At 42.2% G+C, this 20000-nt stretch overlaps 1 protein-coding gene across 1 annotated transcript in view; it reads right to left on the bottom strand.

Annotated features, from left to right (window-relative positions):
• Positions 1 to 13751, bottom strand: part of LOC144935076 (inositol 1,4,5-trisphosphate receptor-interacting protein-like) — a 64244-nt gene extending 50493 nt beyond the window's left edge. The window contains exon 1 of the mRNA XM_078861433.1: positions 13728 to 13751. The gene's annotated coding sequence lies outside the window, so the exon portion shown is untranslated. The remainder of the gene's footprint in view (positions 1 to 13727) is intronic.
• Positions 13752 to 20000: the final 6249 nt, after the last annotated feature.

The raw sequence follows: 20000 nt of genomic DNA, 5'->3' as shown, positions 1-20000 counted from the left end.
TGTTGGTTCTTTTTCGAATCGTGGACTGGAGTGTGTTTTTTTTCATAATATAGGTTTTTTGGGTTAGATCGCGTAAATATATAAATGTGTCGTTAAAACTCACCACCACCCGACACAGCCAACTAGTAAGGGATGTCATGTAAACAGAACGTGGCCAATTCGTCACTAGCACAGCACACCGGTGTGTTGCCCGGTGTGTTGGAGAGCCAAGCCACAACATTTACAATCTGAGTATGATGTTTCGCCAGTAATTACAACTAGCTTCATCAGGCGACAGTCAGATTTGTGGAGAAGTCCACCTGTTTAGTTCCTTATGGATATTGGTTGCGAAAGCCTACGTGTTAAACTGGAATGTTTTTTTTTTATAAGTCGGTGACGTCCAACTAAAATAAGTTTGACATGCTGTATTTACAAACAGCTATTATGGAGATGATAAACTTCAAAGTTATTCAGCCATATTGTATCGCGGTTATGGTGTCCACGTATAAAGGTTATATTACATCCATCTTAGCAAAACACTGGAAACTATACTTCCCTAGCCATGACAGCAAATTGGCATGCATGCAAGTGGTTTTAAAATGGTATGTTAATGAAAGTAGCCGGGTGGCTCAGAGGTCAGAGCATTGACAAGTGAGCTTGCACCGTTGAGATCCTTGGTTCAAATACACGCAAGCCACTTGGGATTAAAATGGGTTTCCACGTGTAGACAGTTGGTTTCAGCCTGGTCACATACAATTTGATGACTAAAAAAAAATCGGTTTGACTACTGGGTTTTGTGATTCCAAGAACACAGGATGAGATGTTACTATCCTTTGTGCAAGCACTTCCAAGAGTCCATGAACAGTGAGCCTGGTGAAATTTGGGGAGCGCATCGTCAGTAGTGTACCTTTGGTTCCTAGGGTTTTTCGGCCTTTCACACTATACACCCTCCCCAAAGGCGGCCAGCGACAGGGTGATCAATCCTACGCTTGCGTCCCATGCCCAATTAGTCATAGGAGTTGCCTTGTTGTTGATAGCCAACATCCCATATATGTGATAAACAATTTCCTCTCCGTGGCAAAATTACAGAGGAGGTAGGTGTTTCCAATGTTTTTTTCTCCTCATAAAGCACCTCACCTTCCACAATATAATTTTCTAATTTAGGCAAGGCTCAGCATAACTTTTTTTCTTCCAATTTACTTAAAAATCATACTCATTTTTATCCTTACTCATTTTGAAGGGAACCCCCCCCCCCCCTTGAAAACTCCCAGGTACTGTACTGTCATTATTGTAAATACTAACTGTGGTATGTATAAAGTTCTGGTCGGCATGCTTCAGTGTTTAATCATGAATAGTCAAGTGTGCACATACTGACGACGATGGTAAGCATTTGTTTGAGTTAAGCACAGCTGTTGGCAGCCCAGAAGCTGCACCCTGGTGCTGTACTGACTATAAAATGGGGGCGTGTCGGATCTTGTTAGTGCCGGCTGCTATTAATCCGCAGAGCGTCTCAGGGCCACGAGGCAGATCTACAGAGTCCTGGCGTTGCCTTGTCAATGACATGAACCCCCAATTGATGACTCTCTATTGAGGTTGAGAAAACAGAGAGGCAGCGGGGGGTAGTTATATGTTCATTAACATATGTGTTAGTGCAAAGCTGTAGGGAAACTGTGTGATAAGTGAGAGCATCTATACAAGTCGTTGATGCCTTGACGGGGTGGGGGGGGGGCTAAGTGACAAGTTGGCGGGGTACACTTTGTGAAGAGGCCACTAAACAGCAGCATAATCATACTGTACAGCGATGTTTTTATTTTAATTATTCACAACCACCTGTCGATCCGGTTTCCCCCACGCTGTGTCGATCATTGCGTTGTTTGACAGTGCTTCACGACTGCTTTTCAGTGCAGGTTGGTGAAAGAGGAGGACCCAGGACCAGTTTAGATGCCATTCACTACTGATGTGAACCATGGCTGGGACTTGAACTCAGGTTTATGGGCTTCAGAGAGCAGTGCGCTTACCACTGCAAACATTGCTACACTCCAACAATTATTTGCAATTCTATGGCATTGCTATTGTGGATTACTGGAGATGATACAACTACAACCAACTTATTCTTGAAGCTTATGTTGCTGGGTTGGTATATACAATTCATATATCCTATGGTGGTGTGGGGGCCAATCTTCACTGATTATTCGTGACGTTATCTGTATATTGAGTGAACTTATTTATTCAAACAAATCTGGATAAAATGAATTTGCCACACAACAAAAAATTCCGATAATAGGAAGCCATTCCATAACACGGGTTGAGAAAAACAGATAATTGAATAAGCGGCATGGATAATGGCAGCTTTTACAGACCTTATAGGTCCCGTGAGTAATATAAGTCGCAGGTAATAATGTAATCGATAAGAGAAGTTATACTGTACTTTATACTGAGACTAGTCTTATCGTGAGCTTACATACAAGACACATTACAGCAGTCTGATTAAATTGGCTAAAGCGGCTGAAGATGAAATCACATGGCAAGTTATAGATTATCACTCTGACAATTTCATTTGGAACTACAAGTGATGATATTTGTAATGTGTTAAAGACATATCCCGTAAAGTTACCATACTCTATGCTGCTGCAACGGCAGTGTCGATAAGTGGCCATTTCTTAAGTAATTTGGTGGTGTGATACGTGTAGCTTTCATCATCCACTGTGCATTTTGCACAGCTTAAAGTAATCTCAATATCCTATTCCGGAGTAGACGAAAGTAATATACACAATACATGACCATTGTGAAGTCTATCTCCCAACAGAGATACACTACTAACAGTTAACTATTGGTCGCGCTGCATATATATATATTTTCTAAAATAATTGAAATTGCAAGTGTTGACCATTTGCTATTGTTTGTGAAAATTTCTGAAAATAATAGACAAGATGCAGCAGTTAAACAATGTAGATTGGGACATCTATGCTTGCATATGGCAATATGTTCAAGAACTAAATGGAAATATCGATGTCTGCCCGTCATGAGAGGGCTTCAGGAGATAGTTTGTGTAGTATTTCTCTGATGAAAGAGCACCGACTACAGTGGTTTATGGTATGTTCCATATTTGGAGTTGTATGGTCACAGTCACACTACTGTGGCTTGTGTCTTTATGTTCCATTTATGGAGGAAATGTGCACATCGGTCTGTTCATGCTCTGATGCGGTTGATGGTACACCAATGTCTTAGAGGAATGTTAAAGACAGGAGGTGCGATATTTGGGTCTCGAAATAAGTGCTTATTCTGAACGTCTGCGTTATTCCACTCTGTTCGCCAGTGTTGTTCCATTCCTAGGTGAAATTATCGGATGGAGTCGGCGGTGAGGTGCATTGTTAAGGTCTTGATTGATGGGTAGGTTGTCATTGGCAAGAAAACGTGTAAACCCCCTTGCAGGTTTGTATGTCTGAAAATATTTGGTGGCAGAATGTTTGCCAGGGCAGAGAGCCAGAGGATTTGTATTGGTTTCAGTTTTCTGATTATTGTGTACGAGCTCCCAGACCAGCTGGAGCACAATACGTACTCTGCCACTAAATAGATCAGTGATAGGGCGGCAGTATGCAGCACGTGGCACCGCAGGTAGTTCTTGCAAGTTTCAGTAGCAGGGTGATTCTTGATTTGGTCTCTTTGTGCTGGTTTTCTGTTGACGCTGGAAACCAGCTTCTATGAGGTTGGTGAAGGAAACTATCTGTTCGCAGCAGCTACGGCCATTTAAAAATGTGGCTAGTTCTGGAGGTAGTTGGGGTCGATAATGGGGGAAAGTCTGTAAAGCATTGCACGATCCATCAGCATGGAGGCGGAAGACAAAAGGAATATTGGTTTGTAACTGGAGGGCGAGTTTGTGGCTTTCTGTGTTTCAAAATGGTGATGACTTTGCCTGTCCTGTGTATAAGTCACAGTGAAGAGGTTTGCAAGCCATTGTTGCCCATATAATCCCAGATTCTTTAGGAACTCAGAACACAGGCCATCATATCACGGTGTTTTGTTGGACTTTGTGGCCTTGAGGACCACTTCTGCCTCAGTCACAGTGTATGGTCTTGCTATGTCTGTTGCTTGATGTAATTGACTCAAGGTGATGGTGAGTTGTTTCTGGATAGCTTGCCGATTGCTCTTTTGAACAGGACAGCATGTGAAAAGCCACAGCATTCACTGTTTTTTTGTGGTTTGTGCTCTGCGGGTTTTGAGGCTCCTAGATTCCCGAGGAGGTGCCAGGCTTTTGCGGTTGGAGTGAGTGACGTACAAACTTGCAGTGACGTCTTTCCAATGTTTTTTTGTGCAGAGTTCAGGGACTCCAGCAGTGTGGTGTCCTTATCTTAGTCACCAGTTTTGCTACACTCTTTCAAGCGTTCTGTTTCTTGTTTGCAACATGGTGTATAGCTTTTTTCAGTACCCCCTCGGGATGGGTTTTTTTCTACGACAGATGTGATCATTTTAATTGATATATTCAAGTTTTCAGGTTTTGGTGCCAAGTTCTTCAATTCGGCTTTGGTTTATTTGTCGTAGCCAGGCCAAGTAGCCTTTCGAAAGTTCCAACGCAGGCGTGACTGCTGGTCTGTTTTGGTTATTCGGAAAATTGCCTAAACATTTTTGGGAAGCAATTAATGGCTGTTCATTCTTGTCTGTTGAGATGAAGCATACGTCTAGTTTATAGTCCTCGGTTCATCAGGCTGAGTGAAATGTCCCTGGCTGTTTCGAGTTTTTACGTAAGGAATACATCTTATGCCAACGACCATTCCTCACAATTTCTCTGGCTTCATCATTTTCTGAATGACTAAATTTAGTGTGGTGGCTATAGAAGTCACCCACATATGTAGCAGGGTAAGTGGCTGCTGCCAGAAGTGGTGATTGCCATTCCATGTCCAGGGGCTTATATACATTGATGACCATCACATGAGCACTTGTGGTGATGGACTTGAAAGCACAGTCCTTTTGGCTTTGCCTGATGAAGGTGACAAAGTCGTGTTTAAAGACATATCCATTTCTTTTGTAACTTTCCATCTGCGTCCTGTCCTCAACGTGTGTCACCTGTAAGGCGACAGTGTAAATGGTATTTTCCCTTAGCTCGTCAAATGTAGGTTTTGAGAATCTTCAAATATTTAGTTAATACACTCGTAGACCTCGTCCGATTGGTTATATCCCAAACAATGGCGTGTGTTTTACATTTGCCTCTCCTATCTGGATTTAAATTAATGACGTCCATTTCACATAGATGACGGTATTAGCTGTGTTTAAGGTAACACGAAGACGTGTAACAGGTGGGCTGTGACAAGGGTACCGTCTCCCACCCACTGAGCAGTAAAAGGACACTTTAGTGGACATTTGCTTTTAAAACAATTGGCCTATCCAGGTGAATATTGATTAATTAGTATTACTGTACGCCTCATGGGAATGTAAACCTTTAAATTGCAGGAGAACGCGTATTGAGTACAGCATTATGTATAACTGAATAATAACAATTAAACATATTAATATTTAGAGCCCTTTGTCAATCAGCTGCTGCATGAAGGCCTCCCCACCTGGTGTTGGTCATGGCTGTTGTTTTTACCATACTTCACCACATTGGATGGTGCGGTTGATGAAGGGGAAGCCCAGAACTGGTATGGATACCATTCGCCACTGTGTCATGGCTGGAAATTAAAGTCAGGTCACCAGGTTCATGGTGCACCGCATCACCGCGCCAGCCTGTATTAAAGCGCATTATCCAAGCAGCTTGACACTGTTAAACACCTTACGGAAATGGCTTTGATAAGCCAGTGTGAGTCAATTTATGTAAGGCTTCCAATGTGGGAAAGTGAGAATTTGTGCTGTCATTGAGGAAGAGTTTAGTTGGCTGTGGTGGAAGCACATTTAGTCTGGCTGGGATTTGAGAATACATCAGATGGTTTTATGATTACAAACAAATTATAAAAAAATATATAGTTCCAAATGAAAGCTATGGTTAAATGTTAGGAAAATCAAACACTAAAGTTCAGTACATCCATCCATGTGTAGAGGAAGATTGGTGCTTTGGTTTTCGTTTATGTTCCGATGAGCATTATTGGTTGAAATTCTATTGTGTTTTTAAGATTTCATTTACATTTTTTACATGGCTGATGTCTTAACGGCACACTGCTTTTCAAAGTTGTATGTATTAATAGTTTTTCCTACAATTACTTCAGTATTTTTTTTATATTTTTCTGCTCACAGCCTGGGTTGAAACAGATGGCAAGACAAATACATATGGCTTATAAAATATTGGAAATAAAATAATCTGGCTCTGCGGTAAAGCGAGCGGCTCGGGATCAGAAGGATGCAAGTTCAAATCTTGGTTGGGAGTTGATTCAGCCCATAATCGTTTCGAGTATTTAGTTGCTATACATTTCCACGTGATAAGCCACTTCGTTGAGCTATCATTTATGGCCAGGTCGCTTCCGAAAAAGAGCTACACTGTATAGCTCAGTGGGCGCTTACCTGGTGAAAGGAAAAAAAATAGTTAATAGTTTAATAATCCCCGTATGATCTATAAAATACAAACCACATTGTGGGGAAGTATACAGTGCTTGTCCTTTTGGGAAATTCACCCCCACAAATTGGATCAGAGCTGTGAACAGGAGATGAACACCAACCTCAATGTTCACTTGTGCAAGAAACCATTGAAAAATTCTATTCACAGTCTCACAAAGATGGCGTGGTGTAATTCACAAGAGAAAAACGTTCCCAGGGCCGTGTTTAAGAGAGTCTCACCTGTGATGGCACACACACACACAAGGAGGACCAGCTTGGACCGTAATGCTTTGAAGCTGCTTGTCACGGGGGGGGGGGTGGGGGAAACATTGTCCGTCAGCATTCCGTGTCGTCAGCTGCACAACTCTTGCCCAACCCCTGCACTGTGCATCGCTGATCCTGGCTTACGTTACTAACAGTCTCCATGACAGCTGTTACGTGTTTCTTATGGAAATTAGCTCAGCGTCACTCAAGTCTTGGCCCACCTCAGCGAACCTGATGAAAATGTCGCATACAACGACAACAAAAAAAACCCACCACCACTACCACCCTTTATATCCCCAACTCTCTCTACCCCCCCCCACACTACTTACTAGCCCTCACCAGGGCTGAAAGCCCTTTGCATTATTTGCTTGGTATTGAATCTTTAACGTGCAGGCATGACGGGTCAATGTGGTTAGGGGTGATGGCACAGTGGTTAGGGGCCATCCATTTAGTACGTACGTAGCGAGGGGGGACGGGGTTAACCCAAATGCGTACGCTTGCGTATGGGGGGATCTACTGACAATGTATGTACGCATAGGAAATAGGGGGGGGGGGGGGTGAAGCCTCAATAATTTGTCTACATTGGCCTTCAAATGAGCCACAGTTCAGTTTCTTCAGCGGTCAGACAAATACTGCCAGAAGTGGGACTGTGTGAGAGGTGTCACTTTGTGTGCCACCGTGCCCCCCTGACTGCAGCTATCACGCAGCTCAGCAAAATAAGTGGCCAAGGTCCACAACTTAATTCTTTAATGCAGCCGGCGGTGGACTCTCTGTTTGCTTAAACACGTTAATATTATTAATCCTTTATTGTTTCTGCGTGGATTAAATATCGGCCGTTCTATAGGATTCGGGGTGGAAGGGGGGTCAATCGCACGTACGCAGGTGAGGGGGGGGGGAGTAAAAAGTCCGTGTGCGTACAGGGAGGGGGGGCGCTCAAGTTTTGACAGATTTTTGCGTACCAACTCAATGGATGGCCCCTAGCGCGTTGCGCTATGAACCCGTTCAGTTCAGTTTCATTTATTTGGTATCGTCATGTGAGCCATTCGGCTCTGGAATCGGGTGCAACCGCAACAAACAAAAAATAAAAACATGAACAAGAAAACATCTTAAAGTGACTATGCGCAAACAGAAAAATCCAGGAAAAAACTGCAAAGTCTTCCAGAAAAAAGCACCGTACACCAACGCTGTGCAAAAATCCCAGTGGGATGCAAGTCAAACAACAACAACCACAAGACAACTTCGATTAAAGCCATCATTCTAACTCCGTACTACAACAAACATGTTGTAGTCTTCGATATTCCTGCCTGACCACGGCTATCATCATCGGTGGCAATTATATCGGAACCATTTGCTGGACAGCGACCACCCCCCCTCCCCCCTTCACTATGGTGAAGTATGGTCAGACAATTCCCATGACCGACATAGCATGAGCCTTTATCCATCGAGTGGATTGACAAAGGGCTGTGAATTATGATGAATGGTCATACACAATACAGCAGGGTAATGCTGTTTGTTGTATACTGTATTGTGTCAAAGGTTAAGTTCTTGCTGTTGGTCAAATAAGCATGGGCAATGTACTGTACTGTACAATGCCTCTTGCTGACGGTAATGACGACAGTTTGGTTAACAAACGTCGGGTAATATGGGAACCTCATTTGCCAGTAAAAATATGATAATTGTTTTTTTTACCCTTCTATCTGGCAAGAAAACTGACACCTTTTTACAAGGAGTCATGTTTGCATAGACCGCAATACCTGCAGTCATAATGCAAACAAAAGACATAACTCTGATAATGTGCATTGTCCTTGAAGTTGATTGGTCCACACCCGAGACAGCTTTCCTTAGAGCCTAGTCTCACATGGATTGGACCAGATGACGCCAAAAGGCGCGCCTTTTGGCGTCATCTGGTCCAATCCATGTGAGACTAGGCTCTAAGGAAAGCTGTCTCGGGTGTGGACCAATCAACTTCAAGGACAATGCACATTATCAGAGTTATGTCTTTTGTTTGCATTATGACTGCAGGTATTGCGGTCTATGCAAACATGACTCCTTGTAAAAAGGTGTCAGTTTTCTTGCCAGATAGAAGGGTAAAAAAAAACGTCGGGTACTTTAGTGACTAACCCTGCGCTAGTACTGCTTTGCGTGCCAATATTCACAAGTATTTTAATTGTAATAACATCGTAATGCGTCGCTTCAGTGAAAATGGACAATTCCACGTGCAGCCATTTGTTAATCCGCTTTTGGATAAGGGGGTATTTGTATCGGTGCCGAGCGAGTTGTGGTAGGTTTTTTTTAACCATACTTCACCCCGATGGTCAGTGTGTGTTGTGAAGGTGGGGTGACATAGACTCGGGAGCAGAGAAGCTTAGTACTGAACAACGATTGAATGTGCTGCTCTACCCATCGTGCACAACCCCCCTCCCCCCAGCAATCTATAACCACAACAACAACAACCTGCCATCATGCATGATGGTCGCCCCTGCAAAGCACTATACAGACTCAATTCTACTCAGGCTCAATTCAACTCAGAGCTTCCAAGATCTGACGAGATTGGGCACATTCCGTGTGATTTGGTAATCGGCTTCAATTGCTCAGCAGAGCGAAAATACAACAGTGCAACTGCTGGTTGCAACACGAAAGGCCAACGTGACACAAAAGCTAACTGACATTTTGTGCCATTTTTTCGTGACAGACTATATGTACAGTGTGTTGTGAAATAATTTAGCCCATTAAAACAATGTTTGAAGTTCATTGAGCATTCGTTTTAGTACAACGATTACAGTGGGCAGTAAACTAGGGCAACACTTGGGACCTGTAAAAGCACGGAGTACTTTATCAATCTGAAGCTAAGCCATAACGAGCTGTTAATTTTCCATTAGCCTGTAGAATTTATCCCCCCCCCTCCAATAATAATGACGTATTGTGTGCAACATATTTCGTGGTACTTTAACCAAGTCCTGCGGTCTCTAAAGCACAGAGGGGTTGAACAATAGTCAGAGCCAGGGAGTCGATTTTACCAGGTATAACAACTTGAGCCTGCATGGACCCTTTTACAAGGTTGACCTGGTTGGTCAAGATGGCCAGCAAAGTAAAATGTAGAGATAACAGCAATGGAAAACAAGGGGTGTATAGAGTTATAAACATACAGTAGATGTAAAATGCAATCACATAACTCAAGAAATACATTATAACTAAAGCATGAGATGAAAACAAGCATGGAAATATGGCAATTAGTAAAACAACCGATTGCGAAGCATTTACAATGGGTGAAGTTAATGGATTTAAGTAAACCATATGAGTAAAATGTATGGGGTCTATAGACTCCAGTTAAATATCACAGCAACATTTATGTTCAAGTAGTTTACGGGTCATAGTATAGAAAGTATTCAACAATACTGTATGGTTAGCATCCCACATGTAGTGCGATGGACACTTCATATCCTTTTGGAATTTGCTTAGACGTACAATATACATGTATGGAGCCACATTGTATCCAATAAATATGAAATGCATTGGTAAATATTACACAACGCGTGCGAAAATGTATTAAAGTAATTTCCAACCATTCTCGATACACAAATGGATCAATTCATCTCACACCATGTTGGTCATGGAGTTTATTATTTCCGTACTTCACCACGCTCGTCAGTACGGGTTGGTGATACCATTTGTCACTGATGTAAGCTGTGGCGCACACAATCACGACTACCATCACTCCATGTAGTATTGTACAGAAATTAATAATTTTATCAATGCAATTTTTGCCCTCATTAAGTGCCTAAGTACTTTGTGTTGTTCTTGGGTGACTTTTAATGCAATCACTTTTAGAATTTGATTTGCCTTGATATATCCTTAAAATAGCTAAACAAATGACTCTAATATAAAACACGTTTTGTCACATTGCCCTCATTTTACATCCTGTACTCGGTTTATTTTAAAGCAGGAAACTAGACTACAATAAGCAGGATTAAGAGTTATTGTCTCATGTGAGCACATGTGAAGCTGTCAATGAATTTTACCATGCTGGGAGATTGTGGATTAGGTCAGGAGCGGATGCCTGGATGTTATATCAAGCTGCAAAGATTATTTTTATGTTTGCAATCCTCTGGGAAGCAGAACAGGTCATAGCAAGTGTACAGATGGAAAGTTTACGCTTCACCGGACACACTGATTCATACCCAAAAACCATAGAGTGTGTTCTTGGGCAGCCCATGTGGTGCACCTAACATTTCCTTTCCACTTTGGTATGCTTTACATTGATGTTCATTACATACCAGCCGGGAAAAACTGTCATTGTGCAATGTAGAAACAAAGCTTTTCCTTTTTGAGATTACATTTGTTTTTGTGATCACTTCATTCGTCACTTCCCAAGGCCACAATGCCCTTATTTCTTAGCAACATCCATCGGAAGATTATTTCCTTTGCGTTTCTTAATATACCCACGGATTACCTCTGAGTTTACCCAGGGGTATCCCATGAGTCTCTGGGTGCTTGACCATGATAATTGCATTATCATATTAGGCCAGGATAGTCGCGACGGTGACTACAAAAAATGTTTTGACCATGTTTCCCCAAGTATATAAATTATACTATATGGCATAGAAAGATGATGCAGTAGGCAGTGGTTCGCACCCTACTCTATGAACCCAGCCATCTGATTTCGATTCCAGGCCATGGCAAACTTAAGTGGTGAGGGATATCTGAACCAGTCATGGTCTCCCCCTCCCCCCTTCGTCAACCCAGACTGACCAGTATGGTGAAATGTGGGCAGACAATCCCCAGACAGTGGGGAAGCCTTTGTCCAGCAGTGGCTTGACAAAAAAATAGCTGCAAGTCAAAACATCAAGCAAATTATACAGTCTAGATTAATCTGGGCCTCGTGACTCTGGCAGTGCTGTTAAGCGGATGTGTCCAGTTGCTCTACCCTTGGCAGTGTCTCTGCCTCTGGGCATATGACCTGCTTGTTCCATGAATCCTGAGTCAGTGGTATTTGTTGCGTACAGCAAGAGCAGCAAGCTGTTCCTTTTCAAGAGCCTTCTAAATTGCTTCCTTTCACTGTAATTGACTCGCTTCTACCCTGTTTATACAGTATTGGTACACTCCAAACTGCAGTATAGAAAATACTGTGTTGTACATGACTGCATTTGGGCTGCCATACCAGTTTTTATGTAAATGCTTAGTACCAGCCATGTACTGAAATGGGATACTTCAATTCAGAATATTCTACGTTTAGGTTGTAACCAGAGTTGCATGTGTTTGCATTAAGTCTGATAAAGAGCGATTTGTACATATGTTTACCAATATATACAATAGTAATAATATTTAGTCGATGGAGCAGTGGTACACTACTTAGCGCATTGCACTATGAACCCAAGTTCACTATGACCTGAATTCTATTCCTGGCCACAGCTAACATCAGTGGTGAGTGATATCTAAACTGTTCCTGCCCCCCCCCCACACTTTCGTCCACCCCACCTTCTTCCCCAACCCACACTGATCGGTGTGGTGAAATATGGCACGAGAAAAACCCATGCATGGCGCAGCATGGGGAGAACTTCATGCAGCAGTGAATTTCCAAAGTGCTGCAAATTAAATTATCGCAGTACAGTGGTATTTTTTTAATTTCAAAAACGTGCTTCAGGAAAAAACGTGAGAGACACCATCGTGACTCTTCGTAGATGTGGGCCTTGACATATTGCAAGAAGGTACCCCAATGGGTTTTCCCTTATCTCGTAGCCAATGTTTTCATGGAACAATTTGAGACAGATGCCATCCAGGCATCCGCTTTACGTCCGTCCTTGTGGAAGAGGTACGTAGATGACACGTTCGTCATCTGGCTACATGGCCGACCAGCTCTGAACCAATTCCTCAACCACATAAATTCCATACACCCAGCCATCAAATTCACCATGGAGGTAGAAAAGGATGGCAAGTTACCATTCTTGGATGTTTTAATCGAAAAGAGACCAGATGGCTCAATGGGACACTGTCTACAGGAAAGTCACCCATATGGATGCCTACCTAAAACCTGACTCACACCACCATCCTTCCCAGAAGAATTCCCTCATCAAAACTCTACACCATAGAGCTCGATGTATTTCTGACCGTCATCACCTAGCCAGTGAACTGGAACACGTACACCAAGCTCTCAAGATTAATGGATATTCAGACTACACAATCCGTAAAGCTATTACCCCAACCGTTGGGAAAGAACCATCTGAAGACCCAATCAAAACCATCACCTTGCCATACATAGCAAGGGTCACTAAAAATATTTCCAAAATCATGAGCAAACACAAGACCCAGGTTCGATTTAACACAGTACATAAAATTCGTGATCTGATCCCATCTGTGAAGGATGTGATCCCTGACATGCAATACCCCGGCGTCTACAAACTAAGCTGTGTCTACGGTAGTAGTTACATTGGGGAAACTAAGCGACATGTCTCGGACCGTGTTCATGAACATAAGGCAGATCTGAAACACAGTAGGAACAATACCTCGGCCATGTCTGATCATTGTTTTATTGCGGTGGGCTCACACGAAGGTACTTTGCAAGCTCACTGGCTATCAACAAAGATTCGTTCATGAAGCCATCCATATACAGTGATACCTCGGTTCACGAACTTAATTCGTGAACTGACTCTGGTCGCGAACCGAATTGGTCGTGAACCGAGGCACATTTTCCCATAGGGTTCAATGTAAATCCGGTTAATCCGTTCTGACCTTTTTTTTTGGTTTTTGAAGCACAAAAATATGAAACAAATTACAATACACATTAGTACTGTACAGTATAGTAATGTATAAAGAGAGAACACTAACCTTGCTTGAGATGACTTCAGTAAGCACTCAAACGGGTGAACTGTACAATACAGTAAGTACAGTATTGTACAGTACAGTACTGTATGTGCTAAAAAGCACACCAAAAAGCAAAAAGTCACTGAAAGTGTCTTCACAGTACTCACAGTACTTCTTTCTGTGTCTCTTCTTCTCTCCACGATCTTCCTACAGGAAGTCACGACCATGTGACAGCCTGGAAATAGCATTAAAATGGGCGCGGCTCCTGTTCGTGAACCGAAGCGGAGTTCGTGAACAGGAGCATATTTTTATGAACTTTTCTGTTCGTGAACCGAGTTGTTCGTGAACAGAAGCGTTCGTGAACCGAGGTATCACTGTATATAGACACAGACACAATTTCAACTGAGAAGATGGGTACAAACTGAGCAATCATTGGAAGGACGGTATCAACCAGTTTAAGTCATAATTGGCTATGATGTCCCCATCCGATGTTAGTTGTGCTTTACGCCCATTTAAAACTTGTGCTTTCACAGTCACTTCGTGCGCCGACTCCCATTAACATGCTAATCTCTCTTTCACATGCTAATTTTCACCTGGCAGCCCTTTTATTGGTGGAAAACCAACCACTGTCGGGTTGGCTGCTCACCACTTACATTTTCATTGGCTAATGATATTTGGGCTACGTCCTTTTCAAACCCTTATGAACAGTTTGCCTTGGAAGCTAACCCCCCTTTTCCTAAAAACGACCGCTTGTGTTGCGATCGAAACGTCATAGTTTTTTGTTATTTTTAATTATTTTCTTTGAACCTATCTACGTGACTTTACCGAAAGACCAAAGAATATGAATTCCTGCAGTCACGAAAGCTTTGAGTCAAGATTTAAGTGATTATAGCTTATGGCTGATATACAAGACTAGTGACTGAACAGCAGCCAAATGGGACAAAACTCCCGAGAGGATGACCGCCATGGAGTTGGGGCAATACGTTTAATTCATATTGTCGTAGAGCCCTGGATAGCTGTGGCATGGGGAGGCCTTCATCTAGCAGTGGGTAGAAAATGGTTGATAATGATTATTGTAGTAAGTGGTGCATTAACCAGTGCCATTATATATATGGCATTATTCTTAAGGAAGTTTATTCTTATCTGAATGAAAAGTATTAACTTAATACAATTATTTGGTTGTGATTGAAGAACTTAAAACATTGGAAATTAATAAACACTGCAATCACAAGAGTGGATTGAAGTGCACCACACAATTATAACAGTTTACATGCCGTTATTAATCCACCACTGCATGAAACGCCTTTCTATGCCGTGTCAGTCAGGATAGTTGTTTTGACCTTACTCCATTATATGGTCTGTGATGATTGGCAAAGAGGGGGACCAGGACTGGGTCACAAATCTCTTGCAACTGATGTTAGTCGTGGCTTGGGATCAAACTAATGTGGTCAATTTTAATGCGCTGTGCGTTAAACCACTGTGACCCCCCCCTCCCCCCATCATTATCCCATAATTTCCCAAAATCTATGCACTGCTGGATAAAGGTCTCCCCCAGCTGATATCGGTCGTGATCCTGCCATGTAAAATTCCATCCAGCACCTGTGCACAATGGGGAAGAACATCCTGAAAGTAAAACTATTTCCAAATTCAGATCTCGCCGAGTACGTGCTCGTTTTCTTTCTTATTGCCAGCGTCCTCATAAGGGAAGGGAGGTGACAGCCAAGGCAACAGTGCCCTCTGTTGGCTCGCTGTATGGTTTATGGCAGTAAAGACACCAAATGTCAGAGTTCAGAAACCACATGGTTTCATTTTGTTAGAAACCACTTACAGTATCAGTAGCCACATGGTGTAAAGTCATTGTGAAATGTTAAAACAGTAAATTGCTAGCGGTATGATTTCTTAGCGTTATAGCGACCAGGTGTTTTTTGTTCGAACATGCAGTATTGTAGTTTATTCGAGACTACTGAAGTACAAAATGTATGTCTGTATGTATGTTGAACTTCTTTCGCACCGTACGTAGCCAACTATATGTGCGGGGAAAGAACAACAGACTAAACACAAAAAGCAGTTCTAAATAAATGCGTTATCAATCCCGTAACTCCTGTTATCTCTTGGAGCTGTTATAATCTCGAAATAAATCATATAACTGCGCCAATATTCCTCCCGCTATCTGCTTTATCCCATGGCTTTTTTGTGGATAAGTTGACTCAATTAGCATTTTTGATAATCCGTGATGTTAGTCCCTCACATCTATGAACTTGTACTGTATATGTTACAAAATATAAGCTTGCCATTGTGAGAATTGTTTAACAGCTTGACAAGTATAACAAAAAGCAATTTCATGATATGTTAATGTTAAAAGCAGCATATTTGGAAGGTCATATTCTTAATGGTGCCATTAATTTTGTTTAAACGGCACTGACAGGAAAGAACTGAAACGTGAAATAATTGCAAAACATGTTTCTGTAAATGATCAGATGCTTATAGCGCTAAATATATTATTTTCGCCTTCGAGAATATCAACTTTGTTTAGCTGTCGTGACAGAAAGTTACGTGTAGTAATAATCATATACTTTACGGCTCTTTTTCAATCCACTGACATGGTTTGATCATCTTATACTTCATTACGTTGGTGGGTGCAGGTTGGACATCACTTTGGTGGGTGCAGGTTGGTCAACACATTGGTTATTGCACCCATCATAGTCCCCCAGAAAAGTTAGTGACAAGAATACAACAAAGATCCCCTGTATAGCCTAAACAGACTGTAGGAGCAAGTGATGTTAGCGATCACTCATGAAGGCCGTAATGCCACACGAGGGAGTGGATGTCCAGCACCACGCCCGGCCGCCTTTGTCTCCCTAGTGGCGATGTTTACACACCGCACCAGGTACTCATTTGAGGCTGAGTCGACCTACGGGAGGCCAGGGAACGGTTCAGATATTCGTTACTGGTGTTGGCCATGAACGGGAATCGAACTTGGGCCACCGGATTCATAGCGCAGCGTGCTAATCACTACACTTCGAAGTTCGTGAACCGTAAATAAATTGCACGCAACTCTACGAATTTGAAGCATCTCTGCAAGTCTTTTTTGCAAGTCTTTTGCAGAGATTAGAATTGACTAGAATTGCTCTATGTTGAGTTATTGCAGGATGAATGCAAAAATCAAGCATGCTGATATTAAAGGTTAACATTAGTATTGATATTATTCATTATTTCGGTATAGTCACGTAGAAGGGAAATAATAAAATAAAATAAAATTTGCTGTGGTTTTCACACCTGATGATGATCGCTTGTGTTGCAATCGAAACGTCGTGAGAATTTTGTTTTATTTTTATTATTTCCCTTCTACGTGACTTTACCCAAAGAACCAATAATATTAATCCCTGCAGTCACGAAAGCTTTAAATCGAAAAATTAGTGTTGATAAAAAAAAATCTACAAGGCGTGCATGGTGGTTTTGTCACAAGGGTTAGCGCACAAGAGCCGTACAAGCTAAATGCAGTTCAGATTCGTCATCCAATCGACAAACGTGTGCAATGTTCATCATCTGATTTACAAATTACAAGTACTGTACTGTAAATGAAGCTTATTGATTGATTTGAAAATTACTTGGCCATGAACAACCCACACAGGGCCATGGAGCCAACTCCCATTATAATTTGACAATAAGAATGCTCGTAATGGAAGAATGTAGGCATATTTATAAATACAGAGATATATTACACTTTGCAAAGCTTTAGCATACTCTATAGAGTGTATAGCACAATCCATTACGCGAAGAGTAAAACAATATTTTGATCTGATAGTTACAGACTGAATTTCAGTACGAATGTAACTAGTATTCATATTTTACTGCCATTGTTAATGTGCAATTGCTTGCTTTCAGTATCGCTGATGCTTAAATTCCACCTAATAATACACTTACAAATGACGACCAATGATTACAATGCTTTTCTCCCTGCTCTACATCCGATTTAGGGCTCAGCTTAACCAAATCCCGTAACTACAGTATATTACTACAGTAACCAAGCAGTTTGTAACTTTAACCCCATTCCAAATTTTCCAGTGTTGCTTTATTTTCTTTACTCTCCACGATGTGCTATTTTTTTGGCTCTGATTACCTTCGAATATACTTTGTCTCACCTAGTCTTACATAAATGTCTCTATGTACATGTACAGTGTATATCTATTCATCTTTAAACGCTTCTCATGACGGAGTAGATTTACCCAGAAAAGCCTACAGAGTCGGAAGACTCTTCTTTCTCCGGATATGCCCTGCCAAGTTTTTGCAGTAGGCGGCGATGATTGCTATGCGTAAAACCCCTAATGCAGTGCTTTGCAAGTAAAAAAAAATCATCCAGCATTGGGATGTTGGCCAATACCGGTCACATTGTTTTTTGTACTCTGGTGGGGTAAACGGTGAACCCGGAGAAAATCAGAACAGGGTGAGAAGGCACAAACTAGCGTCGGGAATAGAATCTACGACAGAAGCGTTTACCACAGCGAGCCCCACACTTCTCTCTTAAATTGATTCATTGGAGAGAGAAAAACACATCGTAGACATTTTTACATCCTATTCTATTACATCCTATTTTACATCCAATAATATGAATCCCTGCAGTCACGAAAGCTTTAAATCGAAATTTTTACATCCTGTTTGCAAGTAGAATACTTTTTTTGGAACGACTTATACACTTTATATCGATTTTAACAATGTCATTCTCTGAACGGCATTTAATCGGATAAACGTCTCGGACGAAATGTCCTGGAATGTGCCCAATGTCATCAGATTAGCACGGTTGGCTACGTACGGTGCGAAAGAAGTTCAACATACATATCTCAGAAGCCAAACAAGAGATTATTAGCCTACATTGTGTTTTGAATGCCTACAGGACCACCAAGCACAAATATGCTCTTCGGCAGTGGAATTATATAAGGTGGTGGGAAAGAAAGGACAATACAGTTAAATCCATTGCTGTGCTACAACCCACACACAGTACGTTCCCTGCCTTCACCAACCCGTGCTGACGAGTATGGGGTAGTATGGTAATACTGGTAGGAACCACCTGGTTCCACCAGCCCATAGGGGATTATTGTGTCCGTCCGTCCGTCGTGCATCCAAAAATGGGAGGGGTGGGACTGGGTGGAGAGGTGAGGGTGGGGAGGGGCTGGGTGGGGAGGGTGGGGAGGGGCTGGGCGGGGAGGGGAGGGTGGGGAGGTGCTGGGTGGGGAGGGTGGGGCTGGGTGGGGAGGGTGGGGCTGGGTGGGGCTGGGTGGGGAGGGGCTGGTCACCCCGTGGTGCCCTAATAAAACTCAACGTTTAACCTACTCACGCCGGCTTGTGCCCGCCCTCACAGTCGGGCATATTTGTGGAATAGACCACGCCGCCGTTGACCCTGACCATTGACCGAGCAACCCAACGTTCCTACCAGCTCGCTCTGCAGGAATGTGTTAAACCCCTACAACTACCACGCTACGAGGAGGATCTCATCAAGCAGTGGATTAACAACAGAGCAACATGTACATTTAGATAAACAAAAAAATGAATTGGGTTATTTATCGTTAAGTAAAGCGGTGGCTTAGTCGTTAGCTTTAGTGGTTATACGCAACCTTGCGCTTCCCGACCACGAGCAACATCCGGAGTGATATCTGAACCGGTTCTTGGCCCACTCTTCGCTAAGCGGCACTGACCAGCTGGTGAAGTTTGCTCAAACCGAACGAATCCCATTAACGCCAGTGTGGAGGCCTTCATCCAGCAGTGGATTGGTAAATGGCTGCAAATTGTATACTGTAATTGTGCATTTGCTTGTTTACTCCACTGCCGATGAGTAAATAAATGTTGAAACCGATCCAGAGTTTGCTAGTATTGAACCAATGTAGGTGAAGTTTATCTCTCCCAGAAGTCCGTCTACCGGCTGATGGGATGTGTAAACATTAATTTATATGTCTATGTTCATGTGGAGGGACAGATATAGGAAGTGAATTGTTTCCTTATTAACATTGCTCATGCTCATACTTTGCACACCGCAAATTTTTGTTGTAGTAAATGTTCTTGGTACAGTGGTTTAGCAGGAGCCTATTGCAATGGGGAAGGTTGCAAATTAAAATCCTGTGTGTGGGTTAACTCTGCCCATCATCCATCCGAGGTTGATACAATTGCGTACCATATTCTTGGTTCTTTCAGAAAAGTCACGTAGAAGGGAAATACAATAATAAAAATAAAACAATAACATTTCCACGACGTTTCGATTGCAACACAAGCAATCGTCATTAGGTGTGAAAACCACAGCGATATTTTATTTATTTTATTTTATTATTTCCCTTCCACGTGACTATACCGAAAGAATGAAGAATATCAATACTAATGTTAACCTTTAATATCAGCTTGCTTGACTTCTGCATTCATCCTGCAATAACTCAACAAAGAGCAATTCTGGTCAA

Source organism: Lampetra fluviatilis, chromosome 12, assembly GCF_964198595.1.
Source record: "Lampetra fluviatilis chromosome 12, kcLamFluv1.1, whole genome shotgun sequence".
Lineage (NCBI taxonomy): Eukaryota > Metazoa > Chordata > Hyperoartia > Petromyzontiformes > Petromyzontidae > Lampetra > Lampetra fluviatilis.
Note: the sequence above shows the minus strand (reverse complement) of the source record. Positions and strands in the feature narration are given on the sequence as shown.